At 49.1% G+C, this 24,985-nt stretch overlaps 1 long non-coding RNA gene across 1 annotated transcript; it reads left to right on the top strand.

Moving 5' to 3' along the window:
• The first annotated feature begins 37 nt into the window (after window positions 1–37).
• On the top strand, window positions 38–17,862 carry LOC131378729 (uncharacterized). The gene is made up of 4 exons (XR_009208569.1): window positions 38–60; window positions 15,526–15,609; window positions 17,087–17,239; window positions 17,741–17,862. It is a non-coding gene; the product is annotated as an uncharacterized LOC131378729 (long non-coding RNA).
• Window positions 17,863–24,985: the final 7,123 nt, after the last annotated feature.

Below are 24,985 nucleotides of genomic sequence, written 5' to 3'. Positions count from 1 at the left end.
CAGGGTTTCCCCGGTCACGATAGGGCCAGAGGGTGCCCGGAGCGATGGCGGCGGTGTGCGGTGAGAGGGAACAGGGAGCGGGAATGTGACCTGGGATGGGAATATGGGAACGGGACAGAGAATATGGAAACAACGACCGGAGAGAAAATATGAGATGGGGATTAGTGTTCCAAGGTGTTCCAGTGAGACCCATCGGGGGCTGCGAGCTCTGCAGCTGGGCCTCCCCTGGGCTGCTGCGGCCCAGGGCCCAAAGCCCACAGCTGCAGCCTTGCTCCTGTCTCAAGAACAGGAGCCTCCTGCAGGCCCATGTCCGCTCCATGTCCCCAGCATGAGGGAGGGCTCTGAGCCACAGCGGGTGCTGGCAGGAGGGGCTGCTCTGGCCAGCTGGGGGCCTCTGAGGAATGGCCAAAGCCTTGTGCTCTCTGCAGCTGGCCAAGGACAGCAGCGGGGCTGAACGGTTCGTGTGCCACCGCCAGCCCGAGCTGTGGAGCCCTCAGGGCCCCATGTGAGAGGCAGCCCTGGGGAATGGGAATGGTGGCACCGGGAATGGGGACCTGGAATGGGGACAGCGACCGGGAATGAGACCGGGAATATGGAACAGGACAGGGAATAGGTCCAGCGACCCGGAGTGGGACTGGGACTGGGAATGGGGACACAACTGGGAATGGGGACTGGGACCCAGAATGGGGACAGTGAGTGGGACTGGGATGCGGAATGGGGACAGGGACTGGAAATGGGACTGGGAATGGGGAGAGGATCAGGGACTAGAAGAGAGGACAGGGACTGGGAATATAGGACTGGGAATGGGGACAGGGAATATGGGACGGAGACTGGGATTACAGGACTGGGACTAGGAATGGGACTGGAAATCTGAGACTGGGAATGGGAACAGGAACCAAGAATTGGACCAAGAATTCCAGACTGGGAGTGGGAGTGAGACAGAAAATACGGGACTGGGAAAGGGGACAGGGACTAGGAATAGGACTGGGGTTGGGAATGTGGAAATGGGACAAGGAGTAACCAATGGAAATGCGGGAAGAGCCAGGGGAGGGGACCAGGGCATGGAATATGGAACTGGGAGAAAACTGAGGCAACCAGACAGAGAATAGGAGACAGGGACAGGGAATGTCAATGTGAATTGGATCCAGACTAGGATGGAAATAGGATGGGACTAGGAGTGGGGTGACAAAGGAATGGGAAGGGGGCAAGGGGGATGACAGAAGGGAGAACGGGATCCTGTACACGGGACACTGGGAACTGGGATGGGGGGACATGGGGACAGTTTCAGGGCAGGGGGTCCTTGATCAGCTGCTCAGGGTCTTCCAGTGCAGCCGGAGCCACTCAGCCTGGGGAGCCCAAAGCCCGGAACAACAACCAAGTCCCTGCCAGGAACCCTCAACTTCCTCACACCCAGCATCCCCCACATCCCCTGGAATATCCCACCATGTCCCAGTCCTTGTCTGAGTTTAACATCTTTATTTTTACCCCAGGTTTTGGTGTTTAGAAAGGACAAAAGATTAAAAGAAAATCCAGGCCACAGGGAGCCAGGAGAATGTGGAACCCTCAGCCAGGTGTCTTCCCAACATGGATCAGCGACTCCAGGGATCACCGGGGCTCTGCCCACTGTGGTCACTGGGAATCATCCAGCATGGATTCTCCCATGGGCGATGCAGCTGGAGCAGCACACAAAGCTCTTCCCGCACTTAGGGCACTCGCAGGGCTTCCCTCAGTGATGCCTCCATTGGTGTTTGGTCAAGTGAGAGCTCTGTGAGAAACTCTTCTCACCCTTGATACACTCAAAGAGCCTTTGATACCACAAGGAGCAGGGCTGGGATGTGCTCTGGTGGCTGTCACACCACAAGGAGCAGGGCTGGGATGTGCTCTGGTGGCTGTCACACCACAAGGAGCAGGGCTGGGATGTGCTCTGGTGCCTGTCACCCCACAAGGAGCAGGGCTGGCTGTGATGCTCTCTGGTGCGTGGGACATGACAGTGGGCTGGGCTGGCTGTGATTTGTTTGGTGCCTGTGAAATGCCAAGGGCAGTGTGACAGTGGGGCAGCTCTCAATGTCCCCAGCAGGTCACACTGTCCAGTGCAGCCCGTGCCAGCGGTCACTGCACACACGGGGGAGGCTGGGCTGGACGGGGGTCAGGGCAGAAATGCCGCCCCCAGAACTGGGCTCTCCCCCTGCCTCTGGGGCCCAGCCCCTGGTGGGAGCATCTTGGGCAGGGCACGGGGCTGCTGCTGGGCCAGGGGGACAGGCCTTGCCCCCTGCCAGCTGCCTGGGCCCCTCTGATGTCTGTCCCACATCCCTGTGGCTCCTGTCCCCACTATTCCCCACTACCTTCACTCCCTTCGTCAAGGCCCACTCAACATCTTCACTGTGACCTCTGGAAAGAAAGAATGAAGGGAAGGAAGTGTAGTCAGTGTAGCCTGGCTGGATGCCAGGCACCCACCAGAGCTGCGCTCTCACTCCCTTCCAGAGATGGACAGGAGAGAGAAAACAGAATGAAGGCTTCATGGCTTGAGATAAGGACTGGGACTGATCACTCAGCACATGAAATCATGGGCAAACCAGGTTTGAAATTAGAGACGTTAATTGAATTTATTGCTATCAAAATCAAGGCGGGATAGTGAGAAGTAAAATAAAGCTTTAAAAGCATCTTCTGCCCATCCCTCCCTCTTTTCCAGCTCTACCTCCTCCCCCAGTGGGTGCAGGGAAACAGGGAATGAGGGTTCTGGTCAGTTCATCACATGTTTTCTTCTGCTGCTCAGGGAGAGGAGTTCTCCTGCTGTGCCAGGGATCCCTCCCAGAGACAATTCTCCATGAACTTCTCCAACATGAGTTCATCTCACAGACAGCAGTTCTTCACGAACTGCTGCACTGTGGGTCACTCTTCACACCAGGGACTGCACCACAGAATCTCAGGGCAATCAGCTCCAGCACCTGCAGCAGCTCCTGCCCCTCCTCCTGCCCTGCCCCGGGTGTGTGCAGAGTTGTTCCTCTCACATGTTCTCACCCTGCTCTTCCCAGGTCACAGTTACAACTGCATGATAACCAGTTCTCTTAAATCTGTTATCCCAAAGGCGTTACCACCATTTCTAGCTTGTCCAGCCTTGGCCTGCAGCCGGTCCATCCTAGAGCCTGCTGCCGTTGCCTCTGTGGGATGTGGAGGAGCAGCTGCTTCCAGCATCCTCTCTCAGAATACGCTCCTAGAGCCCTGCTTACCAAAACCTGGACGTGCAAACCTAGTATAAATATTATCGGTTTTTTATTACTATCATTAATTCTTATTATTGCAATTATGCCTTTTTATGCTAATAATATTACAGTTATTATTATTATTACTATTCCTAATATTTTAGCCTTTTGACTCTATATAAATAGTGGCTAATAGCTATATTAATAGTAGAACTTGAACCAAATTTCTTAATTGCAAGTAGAAGTTACAATTTTGGCAGCCACTTGCCCTGCCCTGTTCTGTGTCATTGCTGTGTGAAGCTGCTGCTGCCAGGGCTCCCTATTTCCCTGATTTGGGAAATTCAATGGCATTGCTCACATGTCAGAAAGAGACAGCCCATTCCAGTCAAAGGCATTGCCTGAGCTCTTCTAGTCCCAGTGTTCAAAGCTTGTTTTCTAATGTTGTTGACTTTCTCAGCTTCCGTCCATATTGGTGATTTTATACCAAAATGTTCTGGTGTGTGATTTTGCAGGATTCTGTAATCAGCTGTCTCTTTTGCTCTTGGATTTCTTATTGGTATGTCAAGACTGAATAGAGCATTTTGGGTGGGAAGCCTTCAGTGTGAGATGGGATTGTCTCAGCAGCAGCTGGTTTTGCACATGTAAGGAGAGATGACAAAGATTCCATGAAGTGAATATTCTGCCTCGTTGCAGAACCCGCAGTGCAGAACCCGGCTGGATGGAGCTGCGGTGGGAGCTGCGGGTTGTGCCGGGGTGGGGAATGGCCGGAGGGCCCGGCAAGGGCCCGGCCATGGACACTGGCCCTTTGCTGAGCAGGGGCTCAGGGCCCTGCGGCGCCGGGCGGTCGGTGCCCGGTGAGCCCGGGACTCTGCGGCAGCGGGGAACAGCGAGAGAGCCCGGGCCGAACATCAGCACCGGGGCGGGCACGGCCCGGGAGGGGGCACGGCCCGGGGGGGCCCGCAGAGCCTCCCTGCTGCAAAGCCCCACGTGCGACAGCGGGGCAGCTGCCGGCATCTTTGGGGCAGGATTTTGGGGCTGGGCGGGCTGGGGCCGCTGCCACATTTCCCCGGGAGCCCCCGGGCAGAGCTCTGTGCTCGGGGCCAAGGGCCGGGCGCCTGCTCGGTGGTTCCGAGAGGGCAGAATTTTGGGGGGGTCCCGGTGTTGGCTGCCGGCAGAGCCCCGGCGCTGGGCCGGGGGATGAGTGGGACCCTCCCGCGGTGGGGGTTGGACTGCCCGGGTCAGGCGCTGCGTTGTCAGCCCGGAGCTGCGTGGCGATGGCCCGGTACCGGCGGGGGTGGGAGCTGGGAGAGCGGAGAAGGGCGGTACCGGAGCTGGGGGACCCTGTGCAGCCTGCGGGGGCGGACGTGTCGGTAAAGGGACCCCCGGGACCCTGGAATGTGAGCCCGGATAGGGGAAACCCCAGCAGCCTGGACATTTTGGGACCATGGGCAAGGAAGACCCATGGGTACCCCAGGGCCTTGGAATGGGGACTCCAGACAGGTGGTACCCCTGGAGGCCCTCTGACACCCAGCTGTGACTTATTAAAGAAATATGGGTATTGATCTAGTATCGATACCCAACTATGACGGACAAAAACTCTAACAGTTTAATGTTAGAAAGTGTATGTTTATTATGGCCGGGCAGCACGGCGGGATATTTCCCTAATACACACTGCCAAATTCACAGGTAATTAAAAAGCTTTTTATTTACAAAAGTGTTGAATACCCAAAATACAAATACATATTCATACCCCTGTCACCTCCCATTCCTCGCTTCGTATGCTAATTGGCAAAAAGGCTATTAAGCACGAGTAGTTTTTTTCTTAAAATGAGACGGGGGTCTATTCTGGGGAGGGGTCAGCCGAAATGAGGAAGTAAGGTGAGTCTTCCTTGTCCTGATCCTTCTACCTTTTCAATGCATTCGTGACAAAGAAACCTTGGTAGAACTTAGAGTTTCCTACATTGAATGGGTTCTTTAAGCAGGAAGTCTGCAGTTATTTTATATCTTATTTACCACATTTTGTGGTTTTGTTACAAGCACAGCTACATAAAGCTGACAAGCAATGAGTTACTAAATCTGGGATATTTTATCTAAGATCTGGCTTTTGTTAACTGCGAACAAAGCTTGCCTATCTACTTCAGCTAATTCAGCAACTTACTATCTTAACTTTCTAAAAGTCCTTAGTTCTTCAAAATTAATGTCTCAGCTGGGGAGCCCAGAGAAGGGGAACCTCTGGGATTCCCAGGAGCCCCAGCAGCCCAGGGAGAGGGGATACCAATACACACTGGAGCTGCAGAAGCCCAGACAAGGAGGGACCCTCTGAACCCCAAAGTGGAGAGACCAGAGATGGGGATATCCTGTGCAGATGGGTTTTCTTTGCAGAATCTTGGAGACTTGCTCCCTTTTAACGCCTTTATTAAAATCAGCTCTTTTAAGGGGGTGGCACACGCTGCCGCTCCCTCTGGACACTGCTGAGGAGGAGGCGCAAGTCAAATCTGCTGTTCTCACTCCTGAGTCAGGATTCCTGCCTCACGAAGGCTGGCTTAATGACCCCTATGGTGCAACTACCTGCCCAATCTCCTGGGAGGTGGGTATATGCTTTGTCCCCACAAATCCAAAATAGGTGTTTTGGGGCTCTCCAGGATGTGTTCTGGGTGTCAAAGGGGTGTTCCCAATACTTAGCTATTTCTCTGATTCCTCAAAAAGTATTGGTTCCTCGGTCAGTGCACTCATTTAAATGATAACCTTCATTATAGACTCACCCTGTTTCTTTTTTCCAATGGACCAATAATGTATTAGGTTCCCTGGGGATCCACTCTTGTTCTAACTCTTTTATCACCAAGTACCTCTTACAAGCCATTCTCCCCACGAATATCTTATACCTTTTCCCTGTCCTCCTTATACACTCTTCCCCAATTACTTTTGACTTTAGATCCCATTGTTCTTTTCTTCTTTCCCCTTTATTTGTAAGTTCTTGTTTCATTAATTTCTGCCTTAAGATGTCTAGGGGTGCTAGGCTTCCACATATCCAACAATTTGTTATATTCAGTACGTGTCTGATTCTTTTTTTTTAAATCAATAAACAAGTTTTTACCAAGGGATTCATCTATTTCAGTTTTTCTTACCGCTAGTGGTCTCTCTTTTATCAAGTCTTTGACTCCTTCCAAATGATCTAATTCCTCAAAACAAAACCAGTCTCTGATAGGGCACTCCCTAGTTAAGTGCTGCTTAAAAATTGCAGCATTTCTAGCAATCCAATATTGTTTCATGTCCTTCTGACATAGATAATTGAGTCATGTCAAAACACGTGGGATTCACATGGTGAACTCTTATCAAGGACTGTAGATTTTCTCTGTCATAGATGGGATAGTAACATTTGGAGCAAGCTCCTTTCGCAAATTTGCTCATTATTAGGACTATTATTAGTCCTCCCAAGAGTCCAGTATGAACCATTTCGCCTGTGGTTTTCTTGGTCTCACCTGGTCTTGCCTCTTGGGTCAGGGAGTTCTTAGGCTGGACTTCCAGAGTTCTCCTCTGTTTATTCCCACTTCTTTATCAATTTTGGTTAGCTTTCCTGGGGTGGTGCCCTATGGAAGATTGGTAATAATAATAATAATAATATTTCAACTTCTAGTTTGATAACTATTGCTTTTACAACTTTATTTTAATGCCTTATAATTATTTACTCTAACAGCTTACAATGACTCTTAACCATAGTGATAACTGAGCAAAAGTGATCACTTTTCTACCTCATGGTAACAACTGGTAGTGCCTTTATAGTCTCTTACTTTCCTTAATGGGTTTTTGGTTGTTTCTTGAAAGTTACTTTAAGCGTTCTGGATCTCGAATGGTGATCCTCTTGGAGGAAGACTCTGTTGGTGTTGCAGAGTCTGAGCCTGACAGGTTACTTGGGGGTGGTAATGGTCCTTTCACTCTGGTAATGTGCATCCAGCCCTTTTCTTGAATTCACACTGCGGTGTAAGTAGTTAACGAGACCTGGACGGAACTTCGAGTCTAAGTGTTAGTGGGGTAAGATTCCAAGATTTAATTAAAACCCAGTCTCCTGGTTTGATTTGGTGCATGTCAGTATCTAAGGGAGAGGTTTGAGGGATACCCTTAAGTTCTGCTAATGTTTTTCCAATTGTCTTTATATATTCCTGTGTAACCACCTCTCCTTCCACATAATCCCCAGTGCTATATGGGGATAGTAAGAACGGGAGTCCAAACATCATTTCATATGGTGAAGCTCCTATGTCGGACCTCGTTTGGACTCAAATTCTCAAAAGGGCTAGGGGCAGACACTTAAGCCAATTCATTCCTGTTTCTGTAATTAGTTAATATATTTTTGAGGGTTTTATTCATCCTCTCCACTCTCCCTGAACTTTGGGGGTGCCAGGGTGTATGTAACCGCCACTTGATCCCTAAAGCTTTGATGACATTATGTAGTACTTGTGTGACAAAATGGGGGGCCACGGTCTGAATCAATATTATTTACTAACCCATACTGGGGGATGATGCGTTCTAATAATATTACCACTTGTGCTGTTTCTTTCTTAGTAGGGAAAGCTTCCACCCAATGGGTTAAGTGATCAGCTATAACGAGTAGATGCTTGCATCCTTGCACTGGAGGCATTTCTGTAGAAATATGCCTCTTGCTGCTGCTGAGGACTCCAGGACGGTGTAGATGAATGTAGACGAGAGATCTCTGAAGTTGGGTTTTAGAAGAAGGGGTTTATTGTATAAGATGGGAGGCCTTGCTCAGAGCCGCCAGGCGCAGCTGAAGCATGGCCTTGGAAGGTGGGGGTAGTGAGAGATAAGGAAATTCCAAGAGCAAGATGCAAGAGATAAACAAAGAGACAAGAGGAGAGAGGAAACAGAAGAGACAGAAGAAACAGAAGAAGGGAGGCCCACTCTCGCAGCCCCCTGATAAGGGGTCTCGAGGTGGGCTGTAACAGGGTTGTGCCAATGGGGTTACAGATACTTGATACTTCAGGGGGGTGTTACAAGTGTGGGATAAATCATACATTGGGGGTTGTTTTCCTAGGCATCCAGCAGCTAGGACATCTCAAACATCAAAACTTACTTTCAATTCTATCTCAGTTACAGGTTTCACATTCTCAGAATCTAAGCAATCATATTTATAGGGCTTTCTGGCTTCATCCTTCCCAACACATTTCCATGAAATTCACTTGTATATTTTGAAAAGGCCTCAATGTTACCTGTCTTCCTGCTGGTGTAGTTTTTCTCATTACTTTTTGGTTTACTTTTTGGCATATTAAGCATCCTTCAGTAACTGCTTTTGCAAGACTGTATACGCCAATGCATAGATAAACTCTTAGAAAATGATCACACAACCCTTGGGTGCCCCAGTGAGTTAAGTGGTGTATTTCTGTTAGTATTTTCTGAGCTCGGGCCTTATTCAAAAATTTTCATCCATCTGGGGTTAACCATTCCCCTTGCTTCCCTTGATGGAATCCTAACTTCTTTATTTCTCTCAGCTCATTCTCATTATATATTGGTTCTTTTACTTTATTAGACAGTGTGTTACTTAACTTAAAAATTTTTATTGGCTTCCCTGAGTTTTGGGCTGCTGATTTGACAGCTTGATCAGCTACTCGGTTCCCCCTCCTTTCAAAGGTGTCTCCTTTTTCATGCCCCCTAATATGCACCACTGCGGCCTCTTTAGGCTTCATGAGTGATTCCAATACTGACTTGATTAATTCTTTATGTATTAAATATTTTCCTTTGGAATTGGTACTCCATTTCCTCCCAAATTCTTCCAAATGTGGGTACTATCCTGGAGGCATACTGTGAATCTGTGTATATTATATCTTGGTCTTGTTCTAACAAATCTAATCCCCTCTTAAGTGCATAGACCTCACAACATTGGGCGGACCAATTTGAGGGTAATTTTTCTTTTTCTAAGACTTTTCTTTCTTTCCTTTCAATGCCTTCAACTATTGCATATCCTGATACTCTTTTTTTCCTTCTAATACTTTAGATGATCCATCAGTGAATAACACACTCCCATGTTGTAAAGGGATATCTTCAAGGTAGCTTCCCTCATTTTTGTTTGTAAGTCTATGACTTCTAAGCAGTCATGCTCCAACTCTGGTGTGGGCTCCCCTGAGAGGAATTGTGCAGGATTTAGGCTCTTAGATGTAGTCAACTCTAGATCACTAGCATTTGCTAGTATCATTTCATATTTTAAGATTCTAGAGTCAGTTAACCATTGTTGAGCCTTTTGGCTTAACACTGCCCCTAAGGTCATGAGGTGTGTGTGCAGTGATTTTTCCTTGTAGTGTCAGCTTTTGTGCTTCCTCTACAAGGACTGCTGTGGCCGCTATAGCCTGGGGACAAGTTGGCCATCCCCTTGCGACTGGATGGGTTATGATTGGGGCTAGCCCTTTCCTGCCCTCTATAGAAATAGGATATTGCCTAACTTATAGGGGATGCTCCTTCCTGCATTTCTATTTTTATGGTCTGGATATCTAAATGTCCACATTTCCCCTCTTCAGCCATACCTCTGGTTTGACCTCTTTCAGATCCTCAGTAGTCATTCTCATAATCTGAACCATCATTTTACCCCCTTTAGGAAAATTCCCTACCCCCAACTGAACCTGTAGGTCCCTTCCAAGTAGATTACTGTCTAATTTGGGTAGGTATATGAGATCAGTAACTCACCTCCTTGAATTACCCTTAATCTCCACATTTTCTATAATAGGAGCTTTGAAAGGTTTCCCTTCTGCTCCTAAGACATCACACATTCGTTTTCCAAGTGCAGTTCCAATGGGGAGTTGCTTAACACTTGATTTATCTGCACCTATGTCTACAAAGAATACAAGCCCTTCATGATGGGGACCCACCTCAAACTTTACTATGGGCTCCTCTTAGTGCTTTATTGGGTCTCCTAATGCATAGAGCCCATGACACCCCTAGTCTTCATTGCCCTCTCCTTTTAACAATTTTTCTACAGCTTCTTGCTCCCTGGTAATAGCCTCATCAAAGGATATTTTCTGGCAATCTCGCCTCACATGTCCTACTTCCCCATGATAGCAGCATGTTCAGGTTTCTCCTGGCCTCTGAGGGGAAACCCAAGGCTGTAGGACCTCTCCTTGTCCTCTCCACAGCAGAGGCTTCTCACTTCCTCCATCTTGTGGATCCTTACTGGCTCTTACACTTTTTTCTGGCCACTGCTACCATAATCCTTGCCTTTGTTCTTGTTTTTTCCTCTTCTCTCCTGTTCTAGGGTAACTTTATGATGCTTGTATCCCCAATCGTCTGTTGTGTTTGTGCCGTATATTGAGTTCTGTGCCTTTAAGACTGGTTCTAAGAGCAAGAAGAAGCATGGAGTGTGTTTTGAGAAAACTGCCTGACTCCTCCACATTCTTCTCCAGACGGGGTGTTCAGCGGAGGCTTGGAGAGACTGCAGGACAGAGATTTTTTTTGCTTTTCATTAGTTTCAGCTGGCTAGGGCAGAGAGGTTCCCTGGATGGGTTTTTTTTCCCCCCTCCTTTTTCTTGGAACTGTTTAAACCTGCTTTGGACTGAAAACCCAGGGGAGCACTGGGGGCTTGCACCTGCGGCCCACCGGGGCCTGGACCTCGGCATTTTCCAGCAGTGCCAGAGGGACTGGGACTGATGAGAGACTGAGAGAGAGCCGAGCTCCACCCACGGCAAGGACCTTCTCAATTTGCCATCTCACTCCAGAACGAGAGGGTTTATTGTTTCATATTATTCATTCTTTATACTTATATGCACTTTGTTTGTTAAGTAAAATAGTTTTTTCCACTTTTCTCCAAAGAAGTTTTTTTTACCGGACCGGTTGGAGGGAGGGGCCATTTGGGTTTGCTTCCCAGAGGGATCCCCTTCAGGGCCTTTCTCCCAAATTTGTCCCTAAACCAGGACATGTCCTCAAATAGACTCTTAAAGCTTCCCTTAGCAACTCATTTATCCTTTCTTCATGCCAATCTTCCATTTTTTCTAGTTTCCTCCTTATATCTGGCCAGGATTTGGTAACAGACTGTAATTTTAAAAATACCTGGCCTTCTGGGCTATCTGGATCCAAGCTTGAATACTGCTGGAAATTCCTTCTGAGCCTATTCAGCCAAGCTGCTGGGGTCTCATCCTTCTCTTGGGTTCCATCAAATGCCAATTTTATGTTATTACTTCTGGGAATGGATTCTTTGATCCCCCTTACCAATCAAGTTCTATAGTCCTCCATGGTCCTCCTATCTTCTTCCCTATTTGGGTTCCACCCTGGGTCAATTACTGGTAGCTTATGGTCACCTGGGGGACCCATCCTATTCTCCCTTTCCCAAATGCACATTCCAGCTGTTCTAATCAGCCGAACCTCTTCAGGATTAAAAATTATATTTAAAATAGAATTCAACTCCCCCCATGTGTAAATGTTTGGGCCTAAAAATTGATCTATTTGATTGGCAATACCGAAGGGGTCTTCAACTAAATTCCCTAACTCTTTCTTAAAACCCCTAACTTCCGAGGCTGTTAGGGGTGCATTTACAAAACCTACCCCTCCAGCTGCCCCACCCATCGGGACTTCCCTTAGGGGAAAAGTTTTGCCTTTGACTGAGTATTACAATAGGGCCCTTCTGGGGTTTCTATTGCTTGGAACGGATATGTCGGCATAGGGACTTGTTGGTTTCAGGGGAAGAATTGGTACTAGAAGTTGGCAAGCTCAACTCCCAGCTAGGGGGAGGAGCAGGGACTGTGGACAGTGAAGGGGAAGAGACCAGACCAGTGTTCGGGGGCATTGGAGGCAGAGCTGGGAAGTTGAAGGGGTTAGTTTTTGAGATAGACTGAGGGGGTAGAGGGGGTGTAGTTGTTGGGGGTAGTTTCTTCGGGGAGCAAGCTGGAGGAGGAATAGGAGTCCTAGTTTGGGGGGGGTGTAGAAGGATTTACAGGAAAGATAGGGGAATTGATAGGAATAGCTTGGGGTACTTCTGGGTATACCGGGGGATGGGGCAAATGATCAAGAGGATCCCAAGTGTGGCTTCCCTTCTCCTTCTTCTCTTTTTCATCTTTCTTTTTCTGCTCTTGGAGCTTACAAATTTTTGCTGTTTCACTCTCAGTTGTGTCTTTCTGCCAGCAGGCAGCATAAAGGATCTGCTCAGTATTAGAGTCCCCTCAGGTTCTTATTTACTGGTTTAATCGTGAGCACATCCAGGGGTCTTTGGTCCCACACCATGGCTACTCTCCAGATAGATCTAGGGTGGGCCAAACCTCTATACAGTAATGAATCATTTTAACTCTGCTTAGTTCTTTAGTGACCTCATTGGTGTCCCATTGTTGTAGCATTTGCCCTAGTGGGCTGTCTGGTGGGATATTTTTCACCTTTTCCTCTTCCTTCTTTCCAGGTTGTCTCTGTTTACTCATACATGTTCCCATTCTCACTGGGTCTAAAATAAGAGTTATATGGTGCCCTTACCCTAACGGAAATTTTAAGAGAGGGCAATACAAATTATAAATATCTGACCCTTATTCTAAATTAAATTTTTTTCTTTAACATGCCCCTACTTGAACTTGGAATTAAAGACGGGCAACTTAAATCTTAACTCCTACTCTCTCTCCCCAAGCACCCCAAAAGTAGCCCGTCAACCTGCCCTTAGTGTTTTGGCTGCTACCCCAGCCAGTATTTGCTCATTCTCTCCACGAGCCCCTGAAAGTAGCCCGGTTACCCACCCTTAGGGTTTTGGCTGCTACCCCAGCCAGCACTCAGACACTCTCTCCTGCATGCCATGAGCACCCCGAAAGTAGCCTGGACAACCCACCCCCAGGGTTCCGGCTGCTACCCCTGCCAGTACTCAGGGACACAGTGCATGACTCTCTCTCTCTCTCTTCCCTACTTTTAGGCCTCTCGTGCTCTGAAACCTCCCTAACTTTCACCCCCTGCACCCTGGCAGCTACTCCGGACAATAGCCTCAGCCAGTGCAGCTCTCTCACCCCCAGTACCCTGAAAGTAGCCTGGGTGGGTTCCAGCCACGACCCCAGCCAGTACTCGGGATACCCCAAAGGTAGCCTGGCAACCCGCCCTTAGGGTTCCAGCCACTACCCCAGCCAGTGCTCAAACACTCCTCGCACCCTGACAGTTACCCCAGCCAGTCTCCACAAGCACCCCAAAAGTAGCCCAGCAACCCACCCTTAGAGTTCCAGCTGATACTGAGACATAAACTTTAGAGAATTAAGGATTTTTAGAGGGGTTAAGATTTTAGTTAGAGATAAGCTCTGCTGAAATTAATTAAAGTAGATAGGTAGGCTTTGCTGAAATTAAAAGTTAGTAATTAACTAAGAGAAATTGGATTTGGGATCACTCTTCCATATTAGAATAACGGATTACTTGTCAACTTTGTTTGGTTAGCTGTGTTTATAATGAAGAATATTGAAACTGATGAATAGCTTTTAGGAACATAAGACAATTGTAGGCCTCCTCTGCCCAGAAACTCATTGAACGGTCATGAAGACATGAAGTGGGAGTCCTACCAAGGGTTCATTTATCACATTCGCATTGAAAAGGTAGAAAGGTCAGAGCGAGGAAGACTTCTTTACTTCCTCATTTTGGGGACCCCTCCCCATGAAAAGGACCACCAAACCATTTCAAGGAACAAACTACGCATGCTTAATAGCTTTTGAGCTAATTACCATACAAAGCAGGGAATGGGATGTCCCAGGGTTATGAATATGCATTTGTGTTTTGGGTATTCAATACTTTTGTAAATAAAAGGACTCTGTAATCACCTGTAAATTACGGTGTGAATTTGGGAGCTATCCCACACACTGTCCGGCGCCGTGATAAACATACACTTTCTAACTTTAAACTGTTAGAGAGTTTTTGTCCGTCACAGTTGGGTATCGATACTAGATCAATACCCTGCTTTCTTTAATAAGTCAATACCCCAGCCAGTGCTTGGACCCCGGGCTGTAACCTCAGCTGGTATGGTGTGTGCGTCACGTTACTGCTCAGGGTCCTCTGGGCACTTGAAGCAACACGAGCGGCCTTCCCATATGGACACTTAAATGGGGCTTATCCTATTATGTACCCTTTGATGCGCCATTCACTCTCTAAATTCCTCCACGCATCCGGAGGGGGGCCCACTATGCCCCTGGAGACACCTCACTCACCCAGTTGCCTTTTGCTTCCCCCCGTTCCTGGCTGTCCCCCTCGCAGGAGTCCGGAATCGCAGTTCTAAGGGGTCCTCACTCACTTTGGGGCTCCAAGCTGCTGGTCCTCGTCTCTGTCACACCTCATTCGCTCGTCTCCACCCCCGCCACTGGTGACTCAACAGTGATCCTTAGTGGTGTCCTGCGCTGTCCTCAGGTCTGGGGTGGCCAGCTGTCCTGGAGGTCCAGGGTTGGGCGGCGCCCTCCCATCTGTAGTCCTCTTCAGGCGTGACTTAAATCCTGGACGAGGCCCCAGCTGAAGAACACAGGCCAGGAGACCAGCTCCCTTTTAATGCCTTTATTAAAATCAGCTCTTTTAAGGGGGAACTCAGGGGGTGGCACAGGCACACACCGCCGCTGCTCCCTCTGGACACTGCTGAGGAGGAGGTTCAAGTCAAATCTGCTGCTCACACTGCAGAGTCGGGATTCCTGCCTTACGGGGGTTCCCAGGAACTCGCCTTGGCTCATGTAATCTAGGGGTGTCTCTTTCTCTTAGCACTTTTAGGTTATGGTGAGGAGATAAAAACTGCTCTTGGGCAGCCTGAGGTTCTGCCTATATAAGAATGTCTTTTCCAAGTTGAGATCTTGTGTTGGCTCATTGTTTTAGGGGCTTTCTGGTGCTAACTGGACTACCGCTTGGAGCTAAGCATCATGGGAGTCTCTTGATTTCCCTATTAGGTGGTGTCAGTAGTTCGAGGAGCAGGTGAGGAGCAGGCAGTGTCAGTAGTTTGACGGGCAGGAGGGGAGCAGATGGTGACGAGCAGGCAGGGAGCAGTGGAGGCCCAGCCGGCCGGGATGTAAGGGGAATTCGGGATTTGGGGAGGAATATATAACTTTGGAATACAAGAGTCTGGGATTTAAGGGTACAGTGTCAGCATGAACAGTTTGGAATATGGGGTAAGTAACAGCATAACATTTTAGCAATATAGCAAACAGTATAAGCTTCTTAACAATAAAACAAGCAACGTAACTTGGAGTCTTTGGGTTCTTATTCATTTCATTGGTGGTTTGGATGTTTTTGTGGGTGGCTGAATCTTAGTGGTCTAGAGGTTTTATGACCACCAGACACCAGGTGACTTCTAGAGATGGACTTGGGCAGGAGGAACACCCAAGACAATGTGCTCACTACCTTGGTTTTTTTCCCCCAGATCAGGAATTCCAGTTCCCAAAGTTTGGCCAGATGTAGGAGGAGGCTGCTAGGAAGAGGAAGATGCTCCAGGACATGCAGGCAGGTGAGGAGGAAGTCAGTGCCTATTTCCCCATCTCTTCTGCTTCATCTCCCAGCCCAGCATGGTCCCCATCTGCAGGACAACCCTGCTGCCAGTGCCACCCTGGCAGGGATGGATTGGAGAAATCTGTTTCTTCTTTTCTCTGACATGACTATGAATCTCCTTCCTTCCTTCCTTCCTTCCTTCCTTCCTTCCTTCCTGCCTGCCTGCCTTCCTGCCTTCCTGCCTTCCTGCCTTCCTGCCTTCTGTCCTTCTTTCTTTTTCTTGTACTTTCTTCTCCTTGTCCTTTCTTCTCCTTGTCCTTCCTCCCCCGGAAACTGAGCTGAGGATGGAGACCAGGGAGGACAAATCCCTGTGGCAGAACCTCGTAGAAGAGGCCATTTTGAGTAGCTCGACAGCACAGGAATTCAATGGGGACAAAAAACCCTGGAGATCTCACATGAGGAGGGGCTCCAAACCCAACCTAGGGAGCCCCAAGGAGGAAAGACCCACCCTGTGATGGTAAGGTGGCTGAAGATCCAGATGCAGCTTCGAGCTGGTGTTCCCTGAGCAGCTTCATGGCAGAGAGATGCCCTACAAGTGCTTGGTATGTGGGAAGAGCTTCAGCTGGAGCTCCAGCCTCCTCACCCACCGTTGGGTGCACCTGGATGGGACCCCCTTAGAGCAGGGTCAGATTTGAGCTGGAATATCGGGATTCCCAGACCCAGGTTGGTGAGTGCACCCAGCACATCCAGCACTGACCTGGAGATGCTGCAGGTCCAGTACAGTCAGAGCAGGGGTGAGTAGAGGGAGCCAGGGCCTGGGGGATCCATGGGAATAGGGGGTATTTGTGGGTCTGGGATGGGAGTTGTCCTCCTGCTCCTCACCATCCTGGGCTTCCCAGAGCCCAGCCACTCCCAGTGTGACCCCAGTTGCTCTCAGCATGGTTCTGATTGTTCCCTGTTCCTCCCAGTGTGATACCAGTGGCCTCTGGTGTAGTCCCAGTCATTCCCCATATTACCCCAATCTCTTTCACCAGGGCTGCAGTCATGTGCAGTTAGACCCAGTCACTCCCATTTTCTCCCAGCTGCATCCAGCATGGTCCCAGTTGTCCCCAGCATGGTCCCAGTTCTTACCAGTGTGGTTCCAGTCCCCCCAGTATGGTCACAGACACTCCCAATAATACCCCAATTGTCCTCAGCATGCTTGGAGTCATTCCAAGTCACTCCCAGTATGACCACTGTGTGACCCCTCAAGTGCCCAGTCACTTCCAGCAGGAGCCCAAAGCTCATGGAGCACCAGGAGGACCCACCTGGAGGAGGGTGCCTACAAGTTCTCTGGCTGCAGGAAGAGCCCCAAGGAATGGAGGCCCCCCCAGAACCACCACCCGAAGTAGGAGGTGGTGACAGCTCTGCAGCTTGGGGCCTGGTACCACCAAGGGAGCCCCCAGACTGACACCCCAGCAAGTGGCTCACACAGCCTCTCATCCTGTCCCCAAAAGGCCACTCCTGGGATCCCTCATCCCTCTCTACAGTCCCCCCTCCAACATCTCCAGGCTTTGGGAAGAGCCCAAAGGGATGGAAGGGCCTAAAATGCTGCTGAAGTGCCCAAACTGCTCCCATCTGTGGATGTTCCTGTCCACAAACCTCTCCTGGTCAGTGCCATGGGGGGCTGGGAAGGGCTTTAGGGGATCCTGAGGGGATTTGGAGGGGGTCTTGGTGGCTCCTGGGGGCATTTGTGGTGCTGGGAGGGGTCTCTGGGGAAGTTTTGGTAGTTTGGAATGGTTGTGTGGCTTGGAGAAAATTTGGGTGTTTCTTGGGGGAGTTGGGAAAGAGTTTTGATGGATCTTGGGGCCATTTATATTGCAGTGGAGTGGTTTGGGGTGGGGGCACGGCTGGGAACTATGGAGTCATTTGAGGGGGGGTTGGGAGTGGCTGTTGGGCTGGGAGGGGGTTTTAGGCTGGTTGTGATGACTCAGACCCCCAGAGCTGCCACCAGACAGTGCTCACAACGTGCTGCCGGGGAGAGGGCAGGGGCTCGTTTGTGTTCCTGGCAGCATGGGAGTGAGGGGGGATCCCCAGGGGTGGTGTTTGTCCACCCAGACCATGTGTGTCCCACCCCTATCCCGGTGTCACTCCCTTTTCCCTCTCCACAGGGCTCCTGATCAATCTCCTGCTCCCTCCGTGAGGGAATTTGGGGATGGGGCAGAGGGGGTGCATAGCCCCTGCCGGTGGATGACCCCGCCCCAGCCCCTTCGTTTAGCACTGTGAAAAACACCAATCACTTGTTTTAAAATCTTAAAAGTTTAAGAGTAATAAAGTGGTTAAAAAAATAGTAATAGAATTAGAGTAATAAAATTTTGGACAACTGTCGGGGGCTTACCCCAACATTGAGGTGGTTTCAGGGTCCTTGCTCCCCTGCACAGCTCCGAGCCGAGCCGAAGGAAGAGATGGAGTTCTCAGGTTTAGATTTTTCAAGGTTGCATACTTCGTTTATTGTTTCTTATCTTACAATTTTCTCGGAGTCCGACAAGATGTTCGCAGCTGCATGGATTCCTCACGTCTCCCCCCGAGCTGGGCTGTCCTTATCTTTTATACTAATTACTACGTATTTCTTGTTTACTATTTCTTACCAATGTCTATCACTATTACTAAAAAGGTCATCTTTACTTTGACCCAATCCTCACTAACTACTTTGTGCCACCTCAATGCAGCAATGGAGTGAGGGAAGGAGAAGGAGAAGAAGGAGACAACGCCCCAGATTCTCCATCTTGTCCCCATTCACTTCAATGCTAGGAACCTAAAACTATTATTTTCTCATTCTGTGATAACCTAAACTACTATTTCTCACATTCTTGTGGCCTGTAAACCTTCTCTCAGTGTAGGAAGTTTTTCCCATGGACTGAAATCAAAGCCAGTGTCTCTCTGAGCTCTGGGCTGGGGTCCCAGACCCCCCTGCCCAGGTCCCTGACCCTCCAGGGCAACCAAAGGAATACCCTGGACTCCAACAGACAATTAGGTTTAGGACAATACGAGACAATAAAAACAAAGTTACAGGTGTCTGGGTACTTTTCCAGGCAAACAAGCTTTGAGAAAGGGAGCCTGTTAACAGAGGATTAACTCTTAAAAGCAATGTCCTGTTGAATATTCATATATCTCATACATGGTGCATAAATTCCATTCAAACAAAGGATTCTCTCTGGTCAGTCACTTTCTTCCCCTTAATCCTTACAGCATCTTGGGGGCTGAGCTAGCCAGGAGAAGTTAGTCTCTTTTGATAAGGGAGTAATAAATTCTTTTTCTCTGAATGATTTACGTATCCTGTGGCTGCTATCTCTTTGCAAGTATCCCCTTCCTCTCTTTAAAAAAATATCCCACATACATAGTTTCTAACTACAAAAAAATACATTTTCAACTACAAAACTTAGTAAAAAAATTAGAAGAAGAACATTAGGTTACACGGAATGTGGGTTTTCCCACCAATTACAATTGGTGGGGGAGTCAGCCTGCTTTAGGTTTGCCAACTCTATGTTGTTGACTTCTGAGGTAGAAGGTATGAGACTATTGATAGCCTTGAAAATCAAACAGCGTAGGATCCTGAATGCTATTGTTACAAGGAAAAGAATAACAAGAAATAACAAAATTGTTTTAACTATAGAAGTCCACCACCCTGTAAGTCCCCAGCCTTTGAACAGTTCTTTGATCCAGTCCTCAGATTCTTGCTTCACTTGTCCGATCAAGCTGTTCATGCTTCGAAGGGCAGCATGGATGTTTGGAGCTTTTGAGGTCAAGTTTAGGCAACACAGTCCTTCAAATTCCTGGCACTCATGTCCATGAAGTAAGAAGAGATAATCTATAGCAGCACGGTTCTGGAGAGTGGCCTGTCTGGTAATTTCTTCGTCTTCTAGGAGAGAGCTGATGGCGGTGGACGTTAAATTTGCCTGTTTGACTACCCAGCACTCTAGATGGCCCAATTCACCTAGAGCTTTGGCTGCTGCGACTCACAGAAGGAACAGGGACACAGCGACTCTTTTTGACTTGGCCCAATGAAAAATTTCGGAATTACAATTTGGATCCAATTGGTCAGCACTCCTCTTTTAAATTTTGTTTGCCAATTTGTTTTTGTGAGTCCATTCACCAATTAAAGTTTGGTTGGATGTCAATACGGACAACTGCCCTATGGTACATGGCCCTCCTAAAAGCCGAGACGGAATTCCTGCCCATGCCTGATCCCCACAAATCAAGAACAATCCCTTAGGGAGGCTTCTGGGTCTTGAGTGAGATGGGTTGTCTGCCTCAATATGGCTTATCTGATGACACCATCTTTTTGCAGAAAACTCCCCACAATATTGTTTTATATTGTGGTACTTGTTGATTTAGGTAGAAAGAAAAATGTATGCAGTATGATGCAGGAGAGGAACCGAATAACTGTGATTCTTGGGGTTCCTGAGATACCTTGGGCAAACTTGGCAACCACTTAGTTGCCAAGCCATGGACACGGTACACAGCGTCTCAGGACGGTCTTTGGTCAGGACAGCAGTCCAGCGCACTTGAGGTGGCCCAGTAGAGCTGAAGCCACCGTCACCTCGCAACCGGTCCTCGGTCCTGGAAACAGAAGACTTAAAAGGAACAAGTTGAGCAATTCGTGTGCCTTTTGGGATAGTCAGAGGGGGGGGTGGGTGTGGAGACCATTGCGTGAATCTGTCCCGAGAAATCCGCATCAATCAGTCCCAGGTGCACCATGATACCCTGAATGGTGGCACTGGACCTCCCCATCAAGAAAGCACTCATGCCATCACCCAAGGGACCAAAGGCATCCAGGGGAACCTTGTGTATTTTGTCCAAATCAATCACGACAGACTCGGCTGTGCAGACATCAACACCCGCTGAACTGCGGGTGCTTGCTGCAAGCCTGCTGAGCAGATCTCCATTGGTTGGGGCTGAGGCAGAGACATTTGTGTCGGCACGTGTCTCACCTTCGTGCTCCGCGTTGCGTTTCCCGAACCGACCAACGAATGACCATTCATGTGCACCGTTGCCTTACACGCGTCTGCAGCGTGATTCGGCCTTCCACATCATGCACAATGAAACAAGACAGCCGTAGGCTGCTGTGCTTAGGCAGGAGGAATCCCCAACCACATGCTCTCACACCTTGTTTTCCCACCCAAAACAGCATTTCTCATTTCCAAACCTTGGCATCTGTAGGTGGAGGAGGCCGTGAGGAAGGGGAAGATGGCCTGGGAGCCCCAGCAAGTGAGAAGGAAGTCACTGCCCCTTTCTCTCTCTCTCTCCTGCTCCATCTCCCAGCCCAGCAGGACAATGCTGTCCTGCACGATGCATTGGGGGGATTTCCTTCCCCTTCCCTGTGGCATGGAGGCAAATCCCATCCTCTCCTTGTCCTTCATCCCCCAGACAAGGAGCTGAGGATGGAGACCAGGGAGGACAAATCTCCACAGCAGATCCTCGTGGAAGAGGCTGCTTTGAGCGGCTCCATGGCGCGGGAATCCAGCGAGGAGGAAAAGCCACAGAGATCCCGCACAAGGAGAGGCAGCAAATGCAGATCACGGGGATCCGAGCAGGAAAGATCCACCCAGAGCTCAGAGCTGGGGGTCCCTGAGCAGCTTCACAATGGGGAGAAGCCCCACAAGTGCTTGAAAGGTGGGAAGAGCTTCAGCCAGAGATCTTAATCTGCCATTGGAGTATCCACGCCGAGGAGGGGCCCTATGAATGTGACCAATGCAGGAAGAGGTTTCTGACCAGATACAGTCTCCTCCTGCATCCGCGGATTCACACAGATGAGAGGCCCTTCCGCTGCCCCAACTGCAGGATGGGCTTCAGGTACAACTCCCACCTCATCAGGCACCAGCGCATCCACACTGGGGAGAGACCCTATGAATGTCCCGAGTGTGGGAAGAGCTTCTCACAGAGCTCCATCCTGACTGTCCACCAGAGGACCCACAAGGGGGAAATGTCCTACAAGTGTTGGGAGTGTGGGAAGAGGTACAAGCATGGCTCCCACCTCCTCTACCATTAGAGTGTGTACACGGGGGAATGGCCATATAAGGGGTGGGAATATGGGAAGAGCTTTAGTGACAATTCTCACCTGGTCTGGCACCAAAAGTTCCAAACTGGGGAATGGCTCTACACGTGATTGGAATGTTGAAAGAGCTTCAGCATTAGGTCCAATCGGACCTCCAACCAGAAGATCCACACTGGGGAACAGCCCTATGAGTGTTCCGAGCGTGGGAAAAAGGCTCGGAGCAGTTCAAATCTCCTCAAGCAGCACACACACACAGGGAAGAGGCCCTTATGCTGCCTTGATTGTGGGAAGGGCTTCACCCACAACTTCAGCCTCCTCACCCACCAGCACATCCACACCCAGGAGAGGCCCTTTGAGTGTCCTGAGTGTGGGAAGAGCTTCTCCAGGAGCTCTTGACCAGACACCAACAGAGCCACTGGTAAGGGAAGCCCTGTGAGGGCCCCGACTGCAGGAAGAGTTTTGTCTGCTGCTCCAACTCCATCCCCCATCAGAGGACCCCCATTGGATGGGCCCTGGTGTCCCACATTCCCAGTGATCCATGTTGGGAAGACATCTGGCTGGTTCTCTCCACATCCTCCTGGTTCCCCATAGGCACCTGCATGAACGCAGGGGCAGGAACATCTATGTGGATGCAAACTAACATCAGAAATTGATTGGGAAGAAGAGATCTGTTGACTTTAAATTCCAAAAATTTCTCACCTATTCACTCTTCTGATAGCATCAAGCAGCACTGGATGATCTTGGAGACCCCCACGGCACAGCATGGCTGCTTTTGGGGTGTCAGCACCTGCCCAGAGCTGCGGATGGGGCCTGTGGGAGCAGCTGGGGCCATACTGGTGGTGCTGGGAGACCCTTCAGCTGGGAGCCAAGGGAACTTGGATGAGTGGTGAGCACGGGAAGGGGGAGGCCATAGGAAATGTGGGGGAGAGGGAGGAAAAATGGGGTGGGATCCCCAAAAGGAGTGGGAGGGGAGTGGGACCCCACAAACCAAGATCTGGGGTGGGAGTTGGGGATTCAGGGAATAATAGGAAAAGTGAGGTAGAGGAGGGAAAAGAGAGGGCATTGGACTGATGCCTTTTTGGGACTACCTAAAAACAGAGGCCAGACAAAATTAAGGGAATAAAAAGCAGTTGTATTTATTGAATTTATTGAAGTTGTATTTATTGAATGGACATTTCAGGCAGACAAAGCCCCCCCAGGGGCTACACCCAAAAATGGACGACGGGTCTCAGGTTTTCATACTTTTATAACTTTGGTCCATTTGCACATTGGGGGTTAATTTTCCAACTACAGCTTCAGGTAATGAAGTCATTTACCCCAACTTTCCTCACCCCCAAACTCACTTTTGTTTACATTTCTCAGGGCCTGAGACAGTGAGGTGTCCTTGATTCCCAGGCCTGGAGAGGAATTGTTTTGTCTCACCAAAATGGGAAAGCAGCAGAGAACACTCTCTATGGAGTTCAGAGTTATACACTAAAGAATTGCAGGATTACAAATTTACAAGAAAATATAAAAGCTAAAATCCTAAGGCGTCAATGGATGCTCAAAAGAATAAAAGGATTCATGACTCCTTGCTAAAACATTTGGATGAAGAGCAAGATGAGATACAAATTTCTAGAAAATTTAGTTATCTCCTTCCAAAAAATTCAGATGGAGAGCAAAATGAGAGAGCAAAATCGGAATCTCTGCTGATTTATGGAAAGGGGCCTTAGCAGACAAATGCACCTTGGGCTCCATAAAGCTGCAGAGTGGGAGAAGGCATTGGGACAGATGTTGGGTACACGGACAGGGATGAGGAGGCAGCACAAAGGGTGAGCACAAGGACATGGACAGCGGTTCAGATGAGGAGGAGTTGGGAAAGTGCAGGAAGAATTAGCAGGTGAAAGGGAGAGGAGGGATCAGGCTTGGAGACTTTTAGAAGCCAAGAGAGTGACCAAGCCAGGACGGAAATCCATAGGGTGAAGAGAAGGACGAGAAAAAGACAGAAGTGTGGGACAAGGAGACGAAGCTGGAGAAGGGGTTGTGGAGGAGAAGGGAGAGGCAGGAGAGCAGGCAGTGGAAGAAAGAGAAGAAGAGGCACCTAAGGAAAAGGGAGAGGCTGTGGAAGGGCAGGCAGAGACAGCAGAAGTGTGGGCAGCAGCTGCTGGGGAGCAGAAAGAAGTTGCAGAAGAGGAAGTGCAGGGATCCTGGGAACCAGGGCTTTTCCTAAGGGTAAATGATCCTCCTAAGCTCTGGTGCCACAGGCAGAGGGCTGTCTGTTGTTCAGGGGATTGAAATCCCCTGGAGAGGGAGAGCAGGCTTTGGGGAAGGCCGTGTTGTTGCTGAGCATGATCAGGAGAAGGAAAAGAAGCTGCAGGCAGTGGTGCTGCTCACCACCAAGTCCGATGGTATGAGGAGGCCTTGGGCAGAGCTTGATGATGGAGATGAGAGGTAGGGAATCTTAGTGAGAGAATGAGAGGATGTAGAGTGTATAGCCCTAAACCGGATTGAACACAGAGATGGTCAAGGTCAGCACACTGCTACCAAACAGTGCCATACATGGCAACTGGGATATCCAAGTTATTTCCGGATCACTTAGATTAAGAGGTGGGAGACCCTGTAAGTATTCCCACCCTGAATGTGAAGGGTGTGTCTGCACTAACCCAAGCACAAGCCCTAGGTGAAAGCACACAAAGATCTTTTCAGGTGGTTCAGTTATTTACTCAAGTCCAGTTCCATCCAACCAAAGCCATTTCTCTGCCTGGGTGCTACAGGGCTGGAACAGGGCAGAAGGAATTAAATCTCTTTCACCAAACAAGCCAATTAAGCTTAAGCACCACACATGGTGACCAGTTTTCATCAATGTATCCACTACTGGAGCACTGACTTGAATATCTTTGGGCAGTTCTTTGTGGGTAGCTGCCAGTGCCCATGATAAGCAGCATTGTATCCATGTGAACAAAATGGTGTGAAAAATCTATTTACCATAAGAAGCTGCACAGCTTCACCTTTTAACCAGGTTAACTCTCTTCATCCAAGAATACTCAAAGAACTGCTGATATTATCACAAGGCCTCTCTGGGTGATTTTTGAACAGTTTTAGAAATCTAGAGATGTCTGGCTCCTCTGGTGGACAATCAGGGTGGAGCTCTGGCTGAAGCTCTTCCCACACTTCCTACATTCATAGAGAAATTTCAACCATGTGCATTCTCCAATGGCGGATCAGGTAGGATCTCTGGCCAAGAGAGATCAGCCATTTTGAGCACCTGTGGGGCTACTCCCTATCGTGAAACTGCTCATGGACCCCCAGCTCTGAGCTCCAGCTGCATCTCTGGGTGCCTCCCTGGCCCAGCATGGGTCTTTCCTACTCAGATCCCCATGAT

The sequence above is a fragment of the Hirundo rustica genome, chromosome 32, assembly GCF_015227805.2.
Source record: "Hirundo rustica isolate bHirRus1 chromosome 32, bHirRus1.pri.v3, whole genome shotgun sequence".
Classification (NCBI taxonomy): Eukaryota; Metazoa; Chordata; class Aves; order Passeriformes; family Hirundinidae; genus Hirundo; species Hirundo rustica.
This window is presented reverse-complemented; position numbering and strand designations above follow the sequence as displayed.